Source organism: Schistocerca nitens, chromosome 4 (assembly GCF_023898315.1).
Source record: "Schistocerca nitens isolate TAMUIC-IGC-003100 chromosome 4, iqSchNite1.1, whole genome shotgun sequence".
Classification (NCBI taxonomy): Eukaryota; Metazoa; Arthropoda; class Insecta; order Orthoptera; family Acrididae; genus Schistocerca; species Schistocerca nitens.
In genome coordinates, this window is record NC_064617.1 from 914979448 (window position 1) to 915004734 (window position 25287).

The window sequence follows — 25287 nt, forward strand, 5'->3', positions numbered from 1 at the left end:
TACACTGGCGCGATCATAACTGCACGCCACGTCTGCGGAAGCGCCCAACAAAAACACTTCCACAGTCTTTTGAGACTCAAGCTGCTCTCTCTGCTCTGTGTTCGAAGCGCAACTGATACTCTCCATATACGAAGATAAACAAAAACACAGCTACTGCACTTCGTCGTTGCTATCGATACGTTTAAACAGAATTCCCTTGACGATTATCCAGCAATTTACAATATTTACATTATAATTATAATCAGTTAGACATCAGTACAATATTACATATATTAGTATGAAATATTGTTCCTGTAATGAGGCTTACAGATTCAGAATTAGCACTATATTACAAGTTACCGAGTTATATTAAACGGAGAAAAATTTTGGATGTGCAGAAGATATTTTATCTGCATTTTCGTTGTTACACTGCGAACCGCCGCAATAAGGGGTTTAATAAAAAAAACTATCCGAAAAATTTAAGGTACCAGAATAACAAACAAAACAGATGCCCTAGATTTAGCATTAAAAAAAGGTCCGCCGCTAACAAAATAATTGAACACAAAGATGCTAAAACAAGTATTAATGTCTTTCTTCTTAGAGTCACGTAGCGATTTAAAAATTGCACACTGCACAAAGCTGGTGTAGATAAGTAAGCGCACCATCATATAAGTTACTTGACCATTAACTGGGGCTTAAGCCCCAGGGGTATGCACTGGATATACACCACAGTGGTTAGACCTAGGATTTCCTATGGGGCCATAGTGTGGTGGAAGAAGGTAGGACAGCGGTTTGCTACTAAAGAGCTTGCTAAGGTGCAGAGATTGGCCTGCTTAGCCATAACGGGTGGAATTAGCAGCACACCAGCCGCTGGAATGGAAGCCATGCTGGATATGCCTCCATCTTTGAGTTAAGATGGAGGCAGCAGCTGGGGCATACAGATTTAAAACTGGCCAAAACTGGGTCTCATTCGGATATCCTGAATCACACACTAACATAGTGAGTTAGATAAATATAGGTATGGCTGGGGAAATGCCCGCCAACTATATAATAACTCCGAACTGCTTCGACAAGCCTTACAACATAATAATTGGAAGTAGGGAGCAGTGGCAGAGAACAGTTCGACACCATACAGGGGACATCGTTTGGTTCACCGATGGGTCGAAAACAGATCAAGGCGTTGGGGCAGGGTTTTACGGGGTTCAGCCAAGACTGTAGAGCAGCATCTCTCTAGGGAAACTGGCCTCTGTATTCCAAGCCGAAATTACTGCAATCAGGGCATGTGTGGAGGAGAATAGGAGTAGGTGTTACAACGACCGTAGCATCTACATCTATTCAGACAGACAGGCAGCCCTGAAAGCATTGGCAGCTCCTGCAACAAGATCTAAGATTGTTGCAGATTGCCACAGGGCTCTGGTGGAGCTAGGGGGAAGCAGTAGGGTGTACCTAGTGTGGGTCTCTGGCCACTCAGGAATCTGTGGCAATGAACAAGCCGATAGATTGGCTAGGATGGAGAGCAACAACTCCATTATTGGACCGGAACCTGTCTTGACAATCACCAAGGCTATGATCAAATTAGAACTACTCAACTGGATTTGGAAACAGCACGTACGATATTGGACCAAGGTCCATAAACAAAAACATGGTAAGGTAATGACGCCCAAGGCATGTTTTATAAGAAGCTCCGTAATCCTGGGATTGAACAGAAAAGAGATCAAACTCATGACTGGACTGATGACTGGCCATGGGAAATTCAAAAAACACCTACACACAATGGGTATAATGGAAGGGGACCCTAAATGTAGGATCTGTGATGAGGGTGAAGAAGCTGCATCACACCTAATCTTTGAATGCATGGCATTGGAGAGTAAAAGATACAGAATTTTCGTGACAACTAGACCTGAAGAAATTGTGTCTAACAAAAAACTGGTAGAGGGACTCCTTGCACTACTTAAGGGCACTAGTTGGCTTTACTAGATATACAGGGAGCGATACCGCACAATAAACCTAGTTTCGGTGCGGGCAGTGGCGGGTTAGACATAAGCTGTTTTAGCTCTCCTGCTAAAATCAATCAATCAAATCAAATTACTTGACCATTGAACTGTAAACATACTGAAAAAAAAATCGCAACGCAAAAAGTAATGAACGTACAGTAATGAAATTTCGAGAACACACTTGTCTGGCTAACATATTTAAGTGATTAAAGTTGCAAGATCAGAGGATAATGTAAGGGCGAGTTATGCCATTGCAGATGTGAAATGCTGATACATTAATGTCTGGTGTAACCCCTGGATATTGAGTGCAAGCACTCAGACGTGAATTCATTGTGTTGTTCAGGTGCCCGATGTCAGTTCGTAGGATGGAGTTCCATGCCTGTTGCATTTGGTCGACCAATACAGGGACAGTTAACGCTGTCTGTGGATGACGTTGGGGTTGTCTTCCGATGATAAGCCACATGTGCTCGATTGGAGACAAGTCTGCAGGAACAGCGATATTTGGGCGAGCGTTATCCTACTGGAAAACGTTCCTTGGAATCCTGCTCATCACTGACACCACAACTGGTCTAATAACCAGACTGACGTACAAATTTGTAGTCCGTGTGTCTGGGATAACCGCGAGAGTGCTCCTGCTGTCATATGAACCATAACTCAAGGTATAGATTCAGTGTGTCGAGCACGCAGAAGTTGATTGCAGGCCATAAACTGGTCCCTCTCTAACCAACACACGGCTATCACTGACCCCGAGGCAGAACCAGCTTTTATCAGGAGACACAGCAGATCTCCACCCTGCCGTCCAATGAACTCTCACTTGACACCACTAAATCGCAAATGACAGTGGTTTCGGGTCAATGGAATGCACGCTACAGGTCGCTGCCATGGAGCTGTCCTTGAAGTAACCGATTTTTTACAATTCGTTGTGTCACTGTGGTGCGAACTACTGCTCGTACAGCTGCTGCAGATACAGTACATGCCCCACAGCCACACGCAGAACACGATGGTCTTCCCTCTAGGTAGTGGCGTGGCTGTCCAGAGCCCGGCATTTTTGCCACCGTGCATTCTCGTGCCCACTGCTGCAAGCAGTCATGTACAGTGGGTACAATCCTGCCAAGTCTTTCTGCAATAGCGCAGAAGGAACGTCCAGCTCTCGTAGCATATTACATGACCTCGTGCAAAATCAGTGAGTTGTTGATAATGGCGTCTGTGTCGCCTTAAATGCATTCTTGAGTGAAATCAACTGATCACGTCCAATCTCAAAAGTAATTAATGCTCATGACCGTTACAGAGGGTATTTAAAACAAACCTGATTTGCATCCTCATAGTGGCACCACTAGGGCTACTATTATGCGACTGTCACGAAATTATAATAGACAACACCTTTCTGATGTACAAACACGCCCACCAACTTTTGTTTATGTTCCAAAACTTCTTCTTGGTGTAGCGATATTTTTTTCCGTCAGTGTATATTCATTCAGTAATATTACAGGCACCGCATCTGGCGCCTGCCTGCTAGCAACCCGTCTGACATCCGCGCAATGCTTGCCACCCTGCACACAGGTGTCATCGTGGAAAAAGTTCGTTCGGCAACTATCACCGAACTGAGTAAGTAAACAAAATGTAAGTATAACACATGACGTACAAACGGGCGTGATACGGTAAGAGAACAACATCCAAGGGACAACCAGTTACAGAAAGCCACAGACGTGCATGGAGGGAATAGTTTCACAGCGATTATTTTCAAAAAGCTTTGTTGCCCACAGTAGCAGAAATGTAGTGAGAAGAACGCAGTGATTCATCACTGCGATATTTCAGTAGAGTAAGCGTTACCGTGTAATGCGACTGCCATCATCCGAAAGTGAGAATTCGAAAAATAGTTCAAATGACTCTGAGCACTATGGGACTTAACATCTAAGGCCATCAGTCCCCTAGAACTTAGAACTACTTAAACCTAACTAACCCAAGGACATCACACACATCCATGCCCGAGGCAGTATTCGAACCTGCGACCGTAGCGGTCGCGCGGCTCCAGACTGTAGCGCCTAGAACCGCTCAGTACGTTGTTTGATCCTCTAGGCAACCAGCCGAGCATTGTGTTTTTTCCGAGTGCCAGTGGTACCAAAGTGAGTGATTATTAATATCATGTGCATCAATTATAACAAATCCAACAACATTTAAACAAAAAAATACACATGTCAGGTATTTACACTACGTAAATATCAAACGGCCCAGACTGCACATGAATTTCGGTAGACTCATTCCAGTGGAGCGTCTCATTCGATGTTTCACGTACAGTCCAGTGGTCGTTAAACTTTTTTGCGCGGGATCCTATGCAGACATTGTGGGGCGACACGTCAGGCTGGCTATGCACCGGTCTTATTATTAATTGGGAACCTACATAGCCGAGCGGTCTAAGGCGCTGCAGTCATGGGCTGTGCAGCTGGTCCCGGCGGAGGTTCGAATCCTCCCTCGGGCATGGGTGTGTGTGTTTATCCTTAGGATAATTTAGGTTAAGTAGTGTGTAAGCTTAGGGACTGATGACCTTAGCAGTTAAGCCCCATAAGATTTCACACACATTTGAACATTTGGAAACCTACATAAATTAGTATGTTAAGTGCCTCCAATAGACTAGCTATACTAACGGTGCGATAAGGTGTCCACCAGCTGCCGCGTACTGATCGTTAAATGTCGGCACCATCCGGAATGCTTCGTGTTAGCGTTCTCCGCTTCAGATTACTGCCACTCTCATCGACCCCAAACTTGTGGCATAGGAATTGTTGACTAAGTGTTGTTGTGTTGTCTGTGTGAGCGGATAATTAATTGATTAATAACAGTAATTGGACTTGTATCTAAATTAATAACCAATAAAAATGTCGTGTGACTAGGGCCTCCCGTAGGGTAGGCCGTTCGCCTGGTGCAAGTCTTTCGATTTGACGCCATTTCGGCGACTTGCGCGTCGATGGGGATGAAATGAGCGGAGAAAATTTCCGACCCAGCCGGGAATCGAACCCGGGCCTTGAGGATTGACATTCTGTCGCGCTGACCATTTTTTTTAAATCTTATTTTGTTCGTTTTCGTTCGTTGTATCTGTTCTGGGCGGACGTCGAAAGACACCCGTTCCAGTCCGTTGTTCATCCATTAACTCAGTTTTTTTTTTTTTATTACAGAGGGCAGCTAGCCCTCTGACCGAACACGCTGAGCTACCGTGCTAGCAATCCACTCAGCTACCGGGGGCGGACCATAATGCAATGTGACAGACCGTCATAAAAGTTTACGAAATGTTTCGAATGTCATTTTTCTTCTAGTCCTTGCATTGCATTACAGTGGCCTTAATTTAATGTTCCTTGTTACACATAAGTACCGCATTTGAATACTGTCGTAGCTGTGATTGCAATATTGAATCCATGTTACTTCTGTGTCATTTATACCATATCAGCTGATCAGTATGAGTCATGTAAGCTCGCGAGCTGTTGATACTGGAAAACAAACAATAATTATTTCCCCCCCCCCCTTCCCACATCCCCTAAGCCCGCAGTGGAAGCGCTACTTGCCCCTCTGCCCCTGACGTAAGCAGTAGAGATGGGGGATCCGCTCTTGAACTAATTCATAGAGTTCAATCTTTCAAAGGAGTGAACAATCAGTGATTCAGAAAAAAAGAACGGTAGCTCCAAACGTTTCCCAGGCAGAGAGAGAGAGAGAGAGAGAGAGAGAGAGACGGAGCATATCAGCAGCGCCTCTGCTGGTCAGAGCACAGTGCACGCCACACAACACAGCCAGCGCCGGCCTCTGCCCTGCTTCTACCTTGGCTGCCTGCATTGTGCAGTGCCCCATTGGATTTTGTGTTTCACATATGCCGTGCCGTCTCTGTGCGTCGTCTGCCGTGTGAACTGTGCAGTGTCTGGCGCAGCTTAACTTCGCATCGCACTCTGTCGGCGATCGTTTCAGTCGCACGTCCTGCCCTCTGGGCAGTTGATGCCAGCAACAGGACAGAGAGCCACCTAGCGGATAACATAGGAACTACTTGCAAAAACCTGCTCGCAAGGGAGCGGACGATTTGTCTCGGAGCGGGTGAGCTCCCCCCACCCTCGGAACTCGCCCGCTCAACGCTCACCCCACCGTCTCGACTCTAGCCAGAGCGTCGAGCAAAGCGACTCTGGTGTCACTCTGGTCTCTGCGGTCTCAGCTCACGCAGTAATACAGCTCGCGGCTCGACCTGCTCGACTCAGCGCCTCTGCATCGGAGTTTGTCCCCACTGGATATTGTTCTTCATAGTAATACCGCTATGTATATTACATTATTATGTTATGTATACATCAATTGTTTTTATTTTATTTTTATTTGTTTAAACTGATTAGATTAGGTTCCTGATGACTACTCTTACTATAGGATTTTTATTATGGACACTCGAATTTACGCTTTAATTACGAGCGAACCGATAAACGTATCGCAAAATGTGATACACCAATATTTTCCTTGTTTTATTCTGCGTAAGGCTATATGCAGCACTTTCGTTTTACAGTCAAATTTATATTTTTTTTTCTTATTCTGGTACGGATTTTGCGATTTTAGGCGTCTTCGAAAGGAAAAATATATGGCTTGCGATGTATTTGTATGAGGTTAATGAAATTTTAATACATTATAGCCAAATATATTGTTAATGTAAATCTCAAGTTACAACATTTTCCGATCACCCAAAAAACCACGCTAGTGCAAAATAAATCAATAATCAAAAACTTTGTCATATCGTGGAAATTTCAATAAACAATACAAAATTCTTACTCATTATCTATGTTACTTCAAAATAGGATCAAATAAGATCAAAATACAGGTATAGTACTGGAATAAACCAAGTTTAAAGGGCAATGTGCCTTTCATTTATTTTCTTTTGTAAATGAGTGGTGAGTCATGAAAAACAGCTAATTCATTTCAGGGAGTGAACAGTTCTGATCCAATCTCTGAAAAGAACAGTTTTGCCCATCTCTAGTAAGCAGCCAGATTTACTTAGCTCATGACAGACTTCACTAACATCAATTAAAATCGAGCATATCTGAAAATATTTCTCTCTATATGTACTTTTATTTGTTACTGAGCAAGAAACCAACAGCCTCAAGAAGATTTTAACGTTAGTTGACGTTTATGGCTTCGGCTATTAGTGGTTAGATGTACCCTATTCTAAAATACAGCTGAGAAACGCGGACTGCGCAAATACGAGCCGCAGTTTAACGACCACGGACGTTGACTCTTGATGGCACCAGGGTAACGTCTGTTACGACTTTCATTTACAACATGACTCAGTGTCTGAATGTCACCACAGTCACATGTACTGCAGTGCAAAAGCCCCACTCGTGCATGTTGTATCTGCACACTTCTTACGTCCGGTATCTGCTAAGTTGTATCCCTACCTCCCTCAGATGATGAAAGCCTGGAACTTTAACAGCTGGGCTGTCAATAAATTGATGGTTCTGGGTTTCCTTGACTTGCCACTCCTGTTTCCATTCAGCGTCGTGGTTGAACCCAGTGGAGAGCGTTTGGACTCATCCCTCATAGGCTGGTCTTCTGGAGTTCAGGCGTTTCCTAGGCAGCGAGAGTAAATCTTCGTGAAGAGGAATTGATTCATTCTTAGAAAATTGCTGACAAAGGTTGTGGAGACCCACTTTTAGAGGAAGATGGACAGATGGTCGATAGTATTGGCAGCAAGCATGTAGGTGTAGATCTAAAGGTTCTCACAGTTGTTTTCCCTTGAACATCAGCTTTCTTCACATGAACGCTGCAGAGCCAAACTGGTGTGCAATATTCTGCTGCAGAGTATACCAACGCAACGAGTGCTCCAAGGAGAACTAATGTCTTTGCTACCCATGTACCACTGGCAACTTCCGCAACAGGTTCACCCTTGTATGTATCTTCTTGCACCCAAACCTCCAGATGTCAGACACTCAGATCGGTACCAAACAGTGTATGTTGATAGATTATCAACCAAAACAGAACATGCATAAGGGGTAACTAAAAGTAACGCCAGAACTATGGAGCACAGGAAAAGCGTATCTGTGAGTGACTGTTTTGCACATCTCGGGTGAGTGATTTGGTAGTGTGTGAGGTCGTCATGCCAAAGGTCCCGTGTTCAAGCCGCACCACTGTTTTACGTGTTTACGGTGAAAGTGTTATATGGGAGAACATTATCCTGACGAGTAAAACGACTTCTCAGAGTTTGAAGCCATGTTCTTTTTGCAGTCTGATTTCGCTTCATTAGTTAAAAGTAGCGAACCTATAGGGGATATTTGTACAGCTAGGTGTGGGGTTCTGTCAGACACGTGCGACAGAAAACAGACAACACTCGTGGTGAAGCAGCTAGTGCATTTGTAGTTACACAGAATAAACATAAACAGTCGAAACAGTACAATAAAGAAACAATTGCCTCACATGTGTGGAAGTGTTAATAGTCCTATACAAAACTTTCACGCATAATACAGTAAAAACAGAATTGCCATCTTAAGCATTCGAACTGAGGACCCTTGGTACGACGATATAACGATCTACCAACTTCCCCACGGAAGCTATACCTATTAAGGTACTTACCCATTGTTATGCTTTTCCTGTGATCCGTAGTTCCGGATTTACTTTTAATTAACATTTACGCCCGTTCTGCTGGACGACAGCACGTAGTATTAACTACATCGGAGTCTTGGTTGATACTCTATCGACATATAACATTTTGTACCGATCCGAGTGCCTACGACCTGGAGGTTTGGGTGTTAGCTGTGTTGGAAAGGAGTTTTTGATAACATCATCGTTCTGTCTAATGTGAAACCTAGAAACTATTTTGGTTTGTCGTCGTATTTGACTATACCAATATGATCAAATTGTGGGGCGATCTTTGCTGATGCTATATGATCAGAGACGTGCAAAAGACGTACTTCTGTTTCAGAAATACTAGGTATAAGTCGCAATGTCTGGAAATATTCATAAAGTTTAGTTAGGTTGTTTGCAGGTATTGTTCCCATTCAGGAAGATCTACATTGTCATATGAAACTGCAGGGTCGTCTGCATATTGGAATTTCCAGTAGGTCTGTTGTGTAGAGATTGAAAAACACCAGAGCAAGAAAAGAGCCTTGAGGCAACCTATCACTGAGTACACGACGTCTACACTTCTGATTTTGTGTCCTTTAAACCTCCGCTTGCTCAACATTTTTCTTAAGAACTTACCTATAGTTTTACATGATACTGCTTTCCTAAATTTCAATATTAGGCACTCGCACCACACAGTGCCATAAGATGCAGAGAGGTCAACAAAAACTACCCCAATCTTGTGCGACGAAAATGTGCAAAAGCGTAACAAAGTTGAAGAGTTTTATGGACTTTTTTCCACAGATGAAATATTTGAATATATGAGTGAACAAAAAAATATTTATACTACACAAACGACAATTATTTCCAAACGTTTGAATCAATGTGTACCAACAAGCGAGGATGAAATTAATGAATGTTGTGGATGGGACTGATGAAATTTTCATCCACACATTTATATTGGTTCCAGAATGTAATGTTTTTTCAAACATTCCCCCACAAGGTAGTAAGTAGAGATGGTTAAGAAATGCTGCTGAGAATGCTGCATTTCATATACATTACAAAAGTCGATGCTTTAGACCGTGTCTCAAAATTTCAGTTCATCATAGACAAACTGAGCAAATGTTTTAAAAAATAATATGATCCTGTCGAAATACTATGTAGCGAAGAATCTAATACGATTCCAAGGACGAATTACACACATCAAAAAAAAAGTTTTGCATCACCCCGGTTCCCAGAACTCCCGAAGACAGACGTTGGCTGTGGATATTGTGTCAGAGACACACTCCCTTTGACTGTTAAGAGATGTCACTAAACCCGCCCAAAGAAGTAAACAACCATGCATGAGCAGCGCCTATTAGGCGGAGGGGGTCTGATAGCGAGATCAGTTCTAGTCACTTATCCAGAAAGGAGGTACACGGCTCGTGTTGTCTGTAGTTCAACCATGCCTTGACGGTCAATACAGTGGTTCGATCGCGTCCGCATTGTTACTTTGTGCCAGGAAGGGCTCTCAACAAGGGAAGTGTCCAGGCGTCGCGGAGTGAATGGTTCAAATGGCTCTGAGCACTATGGGACTTAGCATCTGAGGTCATCAGTCCCCTAAACTTAGAACTACTAAAACCTAACTAACCTAAGGACATCACACACATCCATGCCCAAGGCAGGATTTGAATCTGCGACCATAGCAGCAGCGTGGTTCCGGACTGAAGCACCTAGAACCGCTAGGCCACAGCAGCCGGCCGCGGAGTGAACCAAAACGATGTTGTTCGGATGTGGCAGTGGACGACCGGTACCTACGTATTATGGCTCAGAGGAACCCTGACATAAATGCCACCATGTTGTATAAAGCTTTTCGCGCAGCCACAGTACATCGTGTTACGACTCAAACTGTGCGCAGTAGGCTGCATATTGGGCAAATTCACTCCCATCGTCCATAACGAGGTCCATCTTTGCAACCATGACACCATGCAGTGCAGTACATATCGGCACAACAACGAGCCGAATAGACCACTCAGGATTGGTACCGCGTTCTCTTCACCGATGACTGGCGCATATGCCTTCAACCAGACAATTGTCGGAAATGTGTATGGAGACAACCCGGTCACGCTGAACGTCTTAGACACACCGTCCAGCGAGTACAGCAAGGTGGAGGTTCCCTGCTTTTTTGGGGTGGCATTATGTGGGGCCGATGTACGTCGCTGGTAGTCATGGAAGGCACCGTAATGGCTGTACGATACGTGAATGCCATCCTCCGGCCGATAGTACAACCATATCGGCAGCATTTGGCGAGGCATTAGTCTTCATGGACGACAATTCGCGCCCCCATCCTGCACATCTTGTGAATGACTTCCTACAGGATAACGACATCGCTCGACTAGAGTGGCCAGCATGTTCTCCAGACATGAACCCTATCGAACATGACAGGTATGGATTAAAAAGGGTTGTTTATGGACGATGTGTCCCACCAACCACTCTGAGGGATCTATGACGAACGCCGTTGAAGAGTGGGACAATCTGAAGCAACAGTGCCTTGATGAACTTGTGGATAGTATGCCAGACGAATCAAGCATCAATGTAAGAGTAAGTGCTACTGGGTATTAGACGTACTGGTGTGTGCAGCAATCTGGACCACCAGCTCTGAAGGTCTCGCTGTATGGTGGTACAACGTGCAATGTGTGGTTATCATGAGCAATAAAAAGGGCTGAAATGATGTTTATATTGATCTCTACTCCCAATTTTCTGTACAGGTTCCATAACTCTCGGAACCGAGGTTATGTAAAACTTTTTTTGATGTGTATATTACGAGGTCAGATTCTGTCACGGCTTAATGGAAAGAAGTGTGTTTTAATTTCGTCATTGCATGCAGATGTGCGGACTGAAATTAATTCTGCGAACATAGAGGGCACCTGTAACACGCGCAACTGGCCCTCACGATCAAGGAGATCAGCAAGACGACAGCAATTATTGAATTACACGCTCAAGGACCTTGGACTAATGACGCAGCTGTTGACGATGCGTCAGCAGCATCAGCTAACGAGAACACCTTCCTAGAAAAATTGGCAAAAAGATACCACGAACTACAATAACTGCTCATTCATTTTAATTGTAAATTGTCATACTGGAATACTATTCAGCTTTATTTTCAGTAACATTCGAAGCAGCAGTTAAAACTTCGTTTCATTCATTTAATTATTTCTTTTCACAACTGTAATAACTTTGCAAACTTATTAATTTCCTACACAGTCATTATTTTTTCCAAACAATAGTTTGTAGCTGGTGTTTGTTTAGATTTGCGTGTTTTGTGGTTCTGCATTTAATTTTGTACGAAATTTTGTGGCCTCTCATTGAATTTTAGGCATTGTGCATTAACCGCCACCGCATTAGTAGGTAGAAATCCGCCACGGGTTGTTCAGCTTGTCTAGGAGAACATTTTATCACTGGTAATCTGAACAGGGCTAAAGGGTGATCATTCATGTTACAGTTTTTCGTGAATTATTTGCATGTGTGAATGCAAAATTCAGGGAAAATGAAGAAAATTAGAATACACCTGGTTCCAGGTAACTTAAAATTTCTGGACGCCGTACATTTAGGGGAGACAAATCAGCTAACTGGTCATTATCATCTCATACATAAAAATGAATATATATTTGTTTGTTTGTTCGTCTTCTATGCATCCCTGTAACATTCATCTGATTATAATGAGACTTTGATAAGTTAGTGGGCGCATGTCTGCAAAGGTCCCTGTGGAGGTAAGAACCACCTACCACCCACTGGAGTGGGGGTGTAGACAGGTGACATTGAAGCTTAACGCAGGAATGCCTGGCACAATTTCAATCAAATTTTATATGTACACGAGCCATTATTTGTACAATTATACATATAAAAACATTGTGGGTTTGGTACGACATGACATGTAAAAATACTTTTGAATGTACTATATTAGTATGGAATCTAGTTTTCACGTTTGCTTGACTTTGTGGAGTCAGTTGTGATGACATTTCACCTGTAGGGATCGCGCAGAGAGAGAGAGAGAGAGAGAGAGAGAGAGAGAGAGAGAGAGAGAGAGAGAGAGAGAGTAACCACCTATTGGTACTTATTTCCTACAATTAGTTAAGAGTAGGAAGCACAATCTATTCCTCATTTGCAGTCCCCATCCATGTCCTCCATGTTTGCCTATTTGAGATTCCCACAAGAAGTCGAACATTCTTGTGCATCGGCACTGAAGATGGTGAATTCATTGCCCATCAAAGCAAATCAATTATATGAATACAAACTATCTGTTCTTTCAGATGTGGTTCTCCATCCACATCCCTGCCCACATTAAATCCGCCAACCACCAACAGTACCTGCATTTCGACAACTGGCATCCCTTCCACACCTAAAGAGCCTCCCAGACAGCCTGGCCACATGGGGATAATGCATCTGCAGCGACAAGAACTCCCTTGTGACCAGTATGCCGGGTGGTCTCAGCAAGGCCTTCACAGACAGGCAGTATCCACCAGACCTAGTTCACAAACAAATCTCCTGTGCCATTTCCCCTTACACCCCCCAATCTTACCACCATCCCCAAGAACCAGCTACACAGGGGTGCCCTTTGTCACACAATACTGGAACAACTGAATGACAACCTCCATCAGGGCTTTGATTACCTATCACTGTGTCCTGAAATGAGGGACATACTAACCAAGATTCTTGCTGCCTCTTCTAGAGTGTGTTTGTCACCCACACAACATTCTAGTAAAACCCTATGTCACTTCCAATCCCAAACCCTTGCCACAGGGATCATATCCCTGTGGAAGACAAAAGATCCAAGACCTGCCCAATCCACCCACCAGCACTTCTTATTCCAGTCTTGGCAGAGGCTTATCCTACCTCATCAGAGGCTGGGACACCTGTGATACCAGCCATGTCATAACAGTTTTGCTGCAATCATTCCACAGCTTTTTACATCAGTATGACTACTAACCAGTTGTCCACAGGACAAACAACCATCTGAGACCAAGAGGAACGTACACCACCCTGTGTCACAACATTCAGCTGAACAAAACGTTTGATTTCAGCTGCTGGTTTATTAGCCAAGTCATCTGGATAATCCCCTCCATCTTCAGCTTTTCTGAACTGCACAGACAGAAATTATTCTTACAACACTTTCTCCTGGAATTATCCCGGCCCCAATGTATGGTAGCCTGCTGTTCCCACCCCCTCTGTCCTATCACCTCCTCCCTATTCTCGACTCCCATCCTTTTTATCTGTCATCCACTGCCAATGCACCCACCTCTCTTTCCCCTTCTCCTCTCCTTTCTTTTTTGCGTCCCATTCCCCTTCCACTCTCCCTGTCTGATTGCCGCATGGTGCTGCACCTGTTGGCAGTCTAGTCCCTGCACACTCCCCTAGTCAGTGCTCTTCTCTCCCCCCACCACCTCCAGATTTCTGCTTCCGTTCTATGTGACAGTTGCATTCTGGTCTGAGCTGCTCGAGTTGCTCTCGTGTGTGTGTGTGTGTGTGTGTGTGTGTGTGTGTGTGTGTGTGTGTGCGCATTTCCTTTTCTGACAAAGGCTTTGGTGGAAAGCTAATGTGCCTGCAGCTCAATATATCATGTTTACTCTGAGTAGCAACCTATATTTTCCTTCTATTGTTGATATTCCAACCCAAAATTTGCTCTGTTCATGTAGACACATCCAGGTCGCCTCTCTATAGTTTATAATGTAATCTTTTACTCCAATTTGCTTCCCAATCTATTTGTTCATTTTCCTGTATCTGCTAATAATTCCCAATCACAAGAACTCCATTGATGATGAGGAACCATCAGTTTTTGAATGGTTTATATATTAAAAATGCCCACATATCATTGCAGTAAGTACCGATAATACACATTGATTATGAACTTCCCTTTTCATCCAGAAGCTTAGTTTCAAAACTATTTAAATTTCCAAAAGCCAAATAGAAAAGCTCATTAATAATTCCATGACTTCATGGTTATGTCTTATTTTCTTATCAATATGTTGCCTATTCATTTTGTAGTCTTATTATAATTGAATTTCAGACTTATATTCAGACTTGCTCTATTAAGTTTTCCCATTCGTTGCTGAAGCTGTATAATATCATCAGCAAAAAGGTGGTGGTACAGATACAGTTTTTTTTAACATCAATTCCTTCATTTTACCAATTTCAGGATCTGAAAACTTTCCAAGACTGTTGAAGACTCCATGACACTAAGTCTCTTTGTCTGAATCCCCTTTCAATTCTGAATTTCTCACTGTTGTCATGAAGTTTAATGGAAGTTGTGGCACTGGTTTTTATTCTTCATTATACTACCATGGGCTGTATCAGTGTCTTCTTCCTCAAGTATAGTTTTCATCGAAACTCAGTAAAACGCATTTTTCTTTCAAATTCTATGAATTTCAGCCAAATTGATAATAAACTGATACTAATTGCTCTCAGCTATAAATTCATTAAAGGCTTCATGAAGTTATTTGGTGAAAATGTTGGTAAAACACAATGTTTGCTGTATGTTTTTCAAAAATTTGCAACCAGATTAAAAAGCAGAACGTGGGTTACTAGATTTACATGGGACAATCTAGTGTCATGTTTTACTAAACTATAAGTGACATCAAAATGATGTGACACTTGAAGTGAACATGAAGCAGAAGATGCTAGTTTCACACTTGGCTTACTTGGAAGCGACATCAAAATGTTAGGTGCCATAATCTGCGGTGACGTGATATGATGTGGTGAAGTGAGACAAAATGCAACGTTTGTTATAATATGTCTCTGTATTAGCAACTTAAAGTAAATGTTGGTAATAATGATATTTCTCTGACCATATAGGTCTGTTCTAAAGCCTGTGACAGGCAGTTGTTTTTTCCTGCCAATTCTTCTGGTCAGTTGAATTGTTTACTTTGACAGGTTATGTTGTGCTTTTTTTAAGATACTGGAAACATTAATCAACTAACACATATCCTAAAATTGAATAACGTTGAATTTCTTGTAAAAGGTAAGGACTGTATCTAAGATCATTAACTTGCTATTGTTATTATATAATTAAAACAGGTTTTCTAAAAAATAAAAATTTTTAAAAAAATTTTCTTGCTTGAGGTGAAGTGGTACATGTATCACTTCATCCCATTGAACCTAAATTCTATGCAATTCAATGTTTTCATTTTTTTGGCTATAAAAAGATGCCTAGGTTTTACAAGAGGCCCCTCGGGACAAAACCTTTGAATCAGTACAATGCTCTCCAAACACTCAACTCATCTTGGCCAGCCTCTAGATGTGGCCTTTTTTAAGCCTTTGAAAAGTAAGTGGAGGTCACTCCTCCAAATGTGGAGAAATCAGGGTAACCGAGGCTCTCTGACTAAGATACATTTTCCTCCTATGTTGAAAAAACTCATTGAAGAGCTGAGCGAAAGTTGTGGAGGCAACATTAGGAATGGTTTCAGAAAAACTGGCATTGTTCCATTAGATCACCAGGAAATATTGAATCTGCTGCCTAACAAACGTGTGGATGCAAATCCTGTTGGATTGAAGAAAACCTGGATGAATCTGTAAAAAGTCTGCTTCGGGAGCTATGCTATGGGAAAGAAAAACCGAGACCAAGAACCAGGCGGACGGAAAAGCTCCACGTTGAACCACGAAGAATGCTGGAAAAGATGAACCAGAATCAGAAGAAGAACTGGAGACGTCTCATGACACCAATGACAAAGATGAGGCCCAGAAGAAAGTGAGAAAGAAACTGTGAAGTAGTTGAGCCAACCACAGAAGTTGATTACATGATCCTCACTGTAGGAAACTTTTTGCTTGTAAAACTAAGACCAAATAACAAAAAAGGATAAGTTATATTGTTCACAAGTCTCAGGTGTGTCATAAACCAGCAGTGGTAGTAATAGGGTTATAGAAGTAAGTTTTTTAAAACAGTGTAGATGCCATAGAGAGACTTTTGTATGGCCAGAAATCAAGGAGTCAAGTATTGTATACCCTCATGAAGTTATCGCATGTATTCCAAAGCCAGCGACTCTTCGCTATGGTCGCCTTCAGTTCCCAAAAATGTTTTCTAATTTTTTTGTGAATAAATAGTTTTTCAAAAACATACTATGTGTTTCAGTTCACACCAGCACTGTTAGAACATGATACAGCAGCCATTTCATATACTGTATCATTTCACCCCCTTACCTGGGGTGAAGTGATAAAGGAGTTTCTTAAAAAAAAAATAATAGTTAAGGAAAATAAGAAACTTAAAAAGAATTATATGGACAGATACTTCCAACATGGATCTAATCAGCTACTGGTATAAAGAGATTTTTTCTTTTTTAAATTGTGTGTGTTAATATGTTTTCAATTTGCAAACTGTATCTCCTCACCCCACTTTACGGTACTCAATGTGACTACAAATCTTGATAGCAGTTGACATAGTGTAAGCCACAAGTGATGCAAGATTATCCTGTGTGTGAGTGGACCTTAAGAAATCACAACATATACGGAAAAAGAAGTCAATTATTTGTGACAAACAGGAATATAAATGCCATTGTGGCTTATTTCACTCATAGTAATTTAATCTGCAGTTTTAGGTTTCTGCCTAACAACAGCCTCACAAATCGCTACGTATTTTGAATAAACAGCCTAATACACAACTGGATTTTAAAATTGCTACACCAAGAAGAACTGCAGATGATAAATGGGTATTCATTGGACAAATATATTATACTAGAACTGACGTGTGATTACAATTCCACGCAATTTGGGTGCATAGATCCTGAGAAATCAGTACCCAGAACAACCACCTCTGGCCATAATAACGGCCTTGATACACCTGGGCATTGAGTCAAACAGAGCTTGGATGGCGTGTACAGGTACAGCTGCCCATGCAGCTTCAACACGATACCACAGTTCATCAAGAGTAGTGACAAGAGTATTGTGACAAACCAGTTGTTCGGCCACCATTGACCAGACATTTTCAATTGATGAGAGATCTGGAGCATGTGCTGGTCAGGGCAGCAGTCTAACATTTTCTGTATCCAGAAAGGTCTGTACAGGACCTGCAACATGCAGTCGTGCATTACCCTGCTGAAATGTAGGGTTTCACAGGGATCGAATGAAGGGTAGATCCACGAGTCTTAACACATCTAAAATGTAACGTCCACTGTTCAAAGTGCCGTCAATGCGAACAAGAAGTGACCGAGACATGTAACCAATGGCACCCCATACCATCACGCCGGGTGATACGCCAGTATGGCAATGACGAATACACGCTTCCAATGTGTGTTCACAACGATGTCGCCAAACACGGATGCAACCATCATGATGCTGTAAACAGAACCTGGATTCATCCGAAAAAATGACGTTTTGCCATTCGAGCACCCAGGTTCATAGTTGAGTACACCATCGCAGGCGCTCGTGTCTGTGATGCAGGTTCAAGGGTAACCGCAGCCATGGTCTCCGAGCTGATAGCCCATGCTGCTCCAAACGTCGTTGAACTGTTCATGCAGATGGTTGTTGTCTTGCAAAGTCCCCATCTGTTGACTCAGGGATCAAGACGTGGCTGCACAATCCGTTACAGCCATGCGGATAAGATGCCTGTCATCTCGACTGCTAGTGATACGAGGCCGTTGGGATCCAGCATGGCGTTCCGTATTACCCCCCTGGACCCACCAATTCCATATTCTGCTGACAGTCATTGGATCTCAATCAACGCGAGCAGCAATGTCGAGATACAATAAACCACAATTAAGATAGGCTACAATCCGACCTTCATCTAAGTCGGAAATGTGATGGTACGCATTTCTGCTCCTTACACGAGGCATCACAACGTTTCACCAGGCAACGCCAGTCAACTGCTGTTTGTGTATGAGAAATCGTTTGGAAACTTTCCTCATGTCAGCACGTTGTAGGTGTCGCCAACGGCACCAGCCTTGTGTGAATGCTCTGAAAAGCTAATCATTTGCATATCACAGCATCTTCTTCCTGTCGGATAAATTTCGCATCCGTAGTACGTCATCTTCGTGGTGTAGCAATTTTAATGGCCAGTAGTGTATTTGTGACAAGCAAGGATACAAATATCATTCCTGCAAGTTATGTGACCAGCAATTTTATTTATCTCCTAAAGGTTTTTACCACTGATGTGCCAATAACTCACATTTAATTGTAAGAAACCATTCCAAGAGTAACGAGTTTGTGAGGAATCTTCAATGATACACCGTTGCCTTAAAATGGTGCTAAATCTTTAATGTGCTATTTTCTTGAATTGGAATACTGTCAAAACATGGTAGCTATAAAATGAAAACAACTAAATGTGGTGAAATCCAATATAACATTTCCAAAGTTCATTTATCAATGGCTATGAAGTTTCATGGGGGGGCAATCTAAGGTCACACTGGGCTTATCCAGAAGTAACATCAAAATGACGTGGCACTCAGTGTGACAATGAAACCCAATAGCAATCAATAAATGAAGAACTATGGGGCCTCCTTATTGGATTTATCATATGTTATGTCTTCGTTTTATAACTAGCATGTTTTGACAATATGCCGTTTCAAGGCAACAGTGTTTCAAAGATTTATCACTAGCATATTAGCTGATTGGTTAATGTTCTTGACGTCCATTTAGTGTGTTGCTTGTCTGTATCTTTGGTCTGTGCGAAAGAAGAAAGCAATAGTGCGTATCCTGCAATTTTCCAATAAAAAAAATAGTTCAAATTGCTCTGAGCACTATGGGACTTAACATCTGAGGTCATTAGTCCCCTAGAACTGAGAACTATTTAAACCTAACTAACATAAGGACATCACACACATCCATGCCCGAGGCAGGATTCCAACCTGCGACCGGAGCAGTTACGCGGTTCCAGACTGAAGCACTTAGAACCGCTTGGCCACACCAGCTGGCTTTCCAATAAAGTGAATACATCCAAGCTAAAGAACAATGGGTGCAAATTAAAAAAAAAAAACTTTAAAATGTCATAAAATGAAGGATTTCCTGATATGCAAGTGCTTAAGAACAGCTGTAGTTTTGTCATGTGGGATGTCAAAATTAGAATATTATTTACTACACAAGATATGTGTGATGTGCATGGAAATGAATCACAAGAAAAATGTGACAGACAAAAAATTAATTTCATTCAAGGCTGTAAATCAGCAGCTGTGAAGCACATGTTAAGAATAGAAACAATCAACTGTCAATTGCACAAATTTTTATTAAATTAATTTCTTGACTAGTTTCAAAAAGTTAATTTAATAAAAAACTGTGCAGCTGACAACATTATTTCTATTCTTAAAAGATAAAAAGATGAAAAGTCAGCAAGGCAAAACGTTACACAACAAAACAATTGTCAATAAGGTAAAGTCCTATGTGTTTTGTTGTGAAACTTCCATGGGCATACATGATAAACTTAAAGTAACATACAAAATAGATACCTCTCAAAGAACTTGGCAGTTGCTTCAATAATTTCATAGTTTCAAATTTGACAAAACTAGAGAGGTACCTAGCAGTGTCAGATCTACAGAATATAGCATTTCAATTGAACCATCTTGTGTGAGAAGAGATTTTCCACTATCCTCATATGCAAGGTACTGTCTGTTTTGCCAGGTGAATTAAAACTTTTATCTCTAGCGTAGGATTCATCATCAAGTGGTGAGAAGACTGTGGAAAGTCAAGCTGCAGTGCTCATAACAGAAGAGAAACGACTGAAAAATAACTATCAAGAGGAGAGTGTTACCTTTGATGTTCATTTTAACAAAAACAAAAGAATCGATCTGATCTGTAACAACTGTGGTGGACATAGACATTTCCCAAGAGAAAACAAGAAGCCTACGAAGAAAGAACATTGTTCTAAATGGAAAAAAATATTATCACAGAGAAGAGTAGTGATAACACACACAAAACTTCCAGAACGAAGAATGAGACCTTTCAAGCCCTGTCCTCTCTGTAAAAGAACAACCACAGAAGAATAAGAATATTGTTTTAAGAAAAAAGACAACACAAAAATAGCATTTCTCCCATTAGAACATATCAAAAAAGATCCAGTCATTGAAGGAAACAAGAAAGAAGACATCACTCAAGAGCACAAGAAAGATGATGTCACTGAAGAGAACAAGAAAGAAGTCATCAGAGAAGAATGTAAGAATAAAAGTGTACTTATTGCATATGAATGCAATGAAGAAAAAAATTCAGAAGAATTTAATGAGAAGGAAGAAATGGTCATGGTTCCTTATAGTGCATGTGCAGGTCGTGTCTGTAATGAAGTAGACAAGTTAAAATATGTGAGAGGTTATGACAATGTTGTTGAAGTTGCCAAACAAGATGGCTCAATGAAGATAGTGGCAAGAGAAAACTCTGTGGGTGAAAACTGTATTATGAAGGACATTACCTATGTTTCTAAACTGTACAAAAATCTGATTTCCATGAATTTATTACTGAAAAAAACTGCACAGTTGTGTTAAACAATCTGTTCAAATTTGTAAAGAAAAATATTCATTCTAAAGTAACCTAAACCCATAAATTTATCGTAAGAAATCAACAAGAAATCAGGAGCAAGGTTATCCAGCCATAAGTTGAAGTTCAAGGACCAATAAAATGTGTAATGGTGTTCCTTATAGTTCAAGCTTAGCAGAGAAATTGTGTGAAGCTTGTGTGAAAGTTAAGCTAACAAGAAAGGCATTTTTCATCATGAGAGAAAGAGCAACAAGACCAATCCAAATAATATATATTGATATGTTGGGGGGGGGGGGGGGGAGGGGGGGCGAGAGGGAGAGAGAGAGGGAGAGGGAGAGAGAGAGAGATCTCCCACACTTAATGGATATACAGATACATGACAGTATTAGATGATTTCTCTCATTCATTAAGATATAGGTCAGAGGTTGAAAGATTCATATGGAAATGTGTGTTGGAAAGTGAAAATCAGTTCAATCTCAAAGTATTAAAAATAAGATGTGATGGTGGTGACAAGAACACCAGTCATGGGTTTAAGAATTGTTGTGTAGGAAAAGCAATTGTACTAGACACTTGTGGCTTAAGAGTATACATTCTGGGTGTTCACAAACTTTTGGATTCAGATAAATTAGAAAGTGTGGAATTAATAGTTTTCACTGTATAGCACTTGTGTTTATCAACAAGTTTATACTACAGCCACTGCCAATAATAATAATAATAATAATAATAATAATAATAATAATATGCATAACTTACCTGACAAAAGAAAGAATTTTTTGTGGAATTTTGTTGTTTTGTACATAATTAAGAATAGTTTAGGGCAATAATGAAATAATATGTAAGCTTTCACAACTCTCCATTTCACATTTTTGTGTAAGTGGGAGTTTTCACGCTTTTTCCAATTTTTTTAACAAATGCACAACATCTGAACAGATGTATTAGTTCACAAAGTTACCTCTGGGCTGAAAATCAGATATTCTTATGCTGCACCCACACAACAACTTGTGCTAAATGTACACTTCCTTGTTAAATGTTTACTTATAGTTACATTTACTCAATTTTGTCACTCTCTCAATGAACGGATATGTTCTCAGAGGCCCTAGTTCCTTTGCTGCTAACTTTTAATGATAATTTACTTTTCTGTTCCCAGAATGAGATTTTCACACTGCAGCACAGTGTACGCTAATATGAACCTTCCTGCCAGATTAAAACTATGTGCCAGACTGAGACTTGTACTCGGGGCCTTTGCCTTCTGCAGGCAAGTGCTCTTACCAACTGAACTACCTATGCACTTCCCATGCCCTGTCCTCACAACTTTACTTTTCTGTTGGCATTTAAAATACAATCAACATAGTCTATGTTTATACTGCACATGGATGCCAATCCCCGCACAGTAAACAACCAATTCCCGAAACAAAGTGCCATTTGTGGAAATGATTAAATTCAAGTAGTAATGTCTACCAACATGGTAACTTGAGTAGAACACAAATGAGGCACTGAGATCCATAAAGTCTAAAGCACACTGCCATCAATCACACATTTAAATGAGTATCAGAAAAATCAGTGATACAGTTTTTCGTAATTTTCATATATACAATGTGGGCCTACAGCAGAGGTAAATGTGACTCACCAGAAGATCAACATATTTCTGAAGCATGAATAAATGCTATAATTTCACAATGGATGGTGATGTGCTTTAGGCCCTTATGATTCTGAGTGCTTCTAGCGGATTACTGTATGATAAAATGCATGCTTAATATACCACAACTCATTCAGAAACCCACAAGATAGGTTTACTGTCAGTACAACTTTATCATACACTGATGTCCAATCTAATTTTACTACAGTTCATAATGAGTGAATTAACATATATGAGGAGTGTGCTATCATCTAGCAGGATTTATGCCGAGTGAACAGGGTTATAAAGTTTGCTGCAGTGCACTACCACCTGGTGGCACTCATGTGAACTTCTAGTTGAGTGACAAGGGCTAGCTGTGCACATCATGAACTGTGCACGTAGTTTATAAAATCTGTTTGCATTTGGGCTGTAAGGCAATTACATCACGCGATTTGCACATGCACAAAAGCTCCTTAAAATGTGCACAACTGAAGATGTGTTTGCGATGCTGATGCCAATTTTCACGGAGTCTAGAGGAGCTGAAGTGCAATATATTTAAGTGCTATATCTTTCAGATTGCAGCATCTATGTTAGGTTTAACAACATTCAAAGAAAAGTAACTCTGCAAGTTGTCAAAGATTAGGGTGTTTACATGCTCTTTTCCTCTTATACAGCAGCCATCACTGGTCCTAGAATATAGTATTCCAACTCAATGGGGAAGAAGAGCAACTAAATTTAACAATAACGAACAACGCGCGAGCTATGATCTTTGCAGCAACTGAAGAAAGAGCTATGGGGAAAAGACATGCTTAAACTTACAAGTTAATCAATAGAAGCCCAACTACCATCAACGTGTCACACCTGTTGAAAAGTATTTTGGGAGAAGATCAGAACTGTCAAGACTTCAAACTTTCGGAGTTTTTACAAAAAATCTACACTATTTGAAGAAATTTGAAGACAGAAATAAATCACACATTTTTGGCTGGTTATATTCCATATGTCTACAGATTGTCTGATGCACAAAGAAGAAGTATTGTATCAGTATGTCTTGTATGAGTGACAAAAGAAACTTCAAAGGAAACTCCCGTTGCTAGTGAAGAATCAAATGACATTGCCTATAAAGTAAATACAGGTTTCCTAAAAACAGAAGAACTTGTAGTCAGATCAGCGCATATCTAGAAACATAGCTGAAGAAATGTACATAGCTGTACATAGCATGTGGGTGATGGAATAATTACAGGACAAGTTTGGAGAAAATGGGAATCATGTTGAAGAAACTTGAGAAGAACTTTGAAACGTCTGTGGTATAAAATCCAGATATATACCAGCGGATACAAATAATTAGGACAGATGATGAATATTTCTGGAATAAGAACTGTATGAGAAGAAAATACTGTAAAAGTTCAGTATAACTGACTGCAAGGCTCCCCTAGCTCCAAAGGGGAAGGCAAGCGAAGAAAATCACGAGAATTAACACATCAAATTTCCTTATCATGAAGATCTTGGATTCACAGTCACTTATGGGAGCCACTTCACTGATGATCCAAAAAAAGGAACCTCTTTCTGTAAGTCCACAATGTTAGTGAACGCGCGCACGCCCGCCCGCCCGCCCGCCCGCCCGCACACGCACTGTAGCACAATTCTGGCCAAGCGACATGGGCAGTTGTTCTAATAGCCAATGCCATTGCTGTCAGGCATGGTGGGATGCAGGTGCCTGCAATAATATTCATGTAATAGATGGCTGTCATGGTGCCTTTGATGACTACTATAGGCCCTAGGTCCCACAGTAGCCCAGCTGAATACCCCCCCTCCACAGCACAACAATGCCCTGCTTAGTAAAGCATTACAATGTTCACACAAAACAGTGTGCTTCTCGTTAGTATACTAGTCCACATGAACAGCTGACTTCATAGATTCCTCCCATGTGTATCTTGTCAACAGCATCTTTCATGGAGGTGAATACACCTCTGGCTTTGTTTATGCTTTGAACAGAGCCATACTGAAGTGACCCTTTGTCATTGACAGAACTGCCAGAGCTATGCCCCCTCTTTGCCTGCACCCTTGGTGGGGTCCCGCCATGCCTTCAGTACAGTCCTGGCTTTGATAGACTGACCTAATAACCAATTGGTGGAGAATGTTTCCCACATGTTCACCAATTCCCTGCATGTGGGATAATGGAGGTGCTTTTACTCCAACTGCTCCTTGCCGTTGGCTTTTTGACACGTTGCCACAATTCTTCTTCTTCTTCTTCTTCTTCTTCTTCTTCTTTTTTCCTGAAGCATTTCTGCTTGTGCAGGTCATTCACCACCCTTCTTAGAACTGTTCTTTTCTAAAAGCTATTGTCTCTAAACATATAATGTACTTTACACAGTTAGAACTCTAGATTCCTGCATCATTTGTAACATATGGCTTCATGGTTAATACACACAGTGTACAATTGTTCTGCTTGGGAGGGATGTCAGTAAGCTTATTACACTCTTTCATATCAAGAAAGAGTAGTACATCCTTTACGCTCTGTTTTGAAGTACATGATAAACTGTAAGTCCTTTAACAACCTAAGTAAATCAGTTCAAAGTTCTTTTCAATTTCCACGGGAAGTTGGATGTGACAGTGCAGTTGGATACAGAGGTGGTGGAAGCAGTGCAGTTCCTCTTCAGGTTGCAGTCAAAACTTTTATAAGAAAATGAGATTCATCAGATGTAATGTAAGTTAGTGAAC

The 25287-nt window shown here is 41.3% G+C and overlaps 1 long non-coding RNA gene across 1 annotated transcript in view; it reads left to right on the forward strand.

The window, feature by feature from the left end:
• Window positions 1–25287, forward strand: part of LOC126253510 (uncharacterized) — a 104804-nt gene that overhangs the window by 68882 nt on the left and 10635 nt on the right. The gene's annotated exons all lie outside the window — the stretch shown is intronic.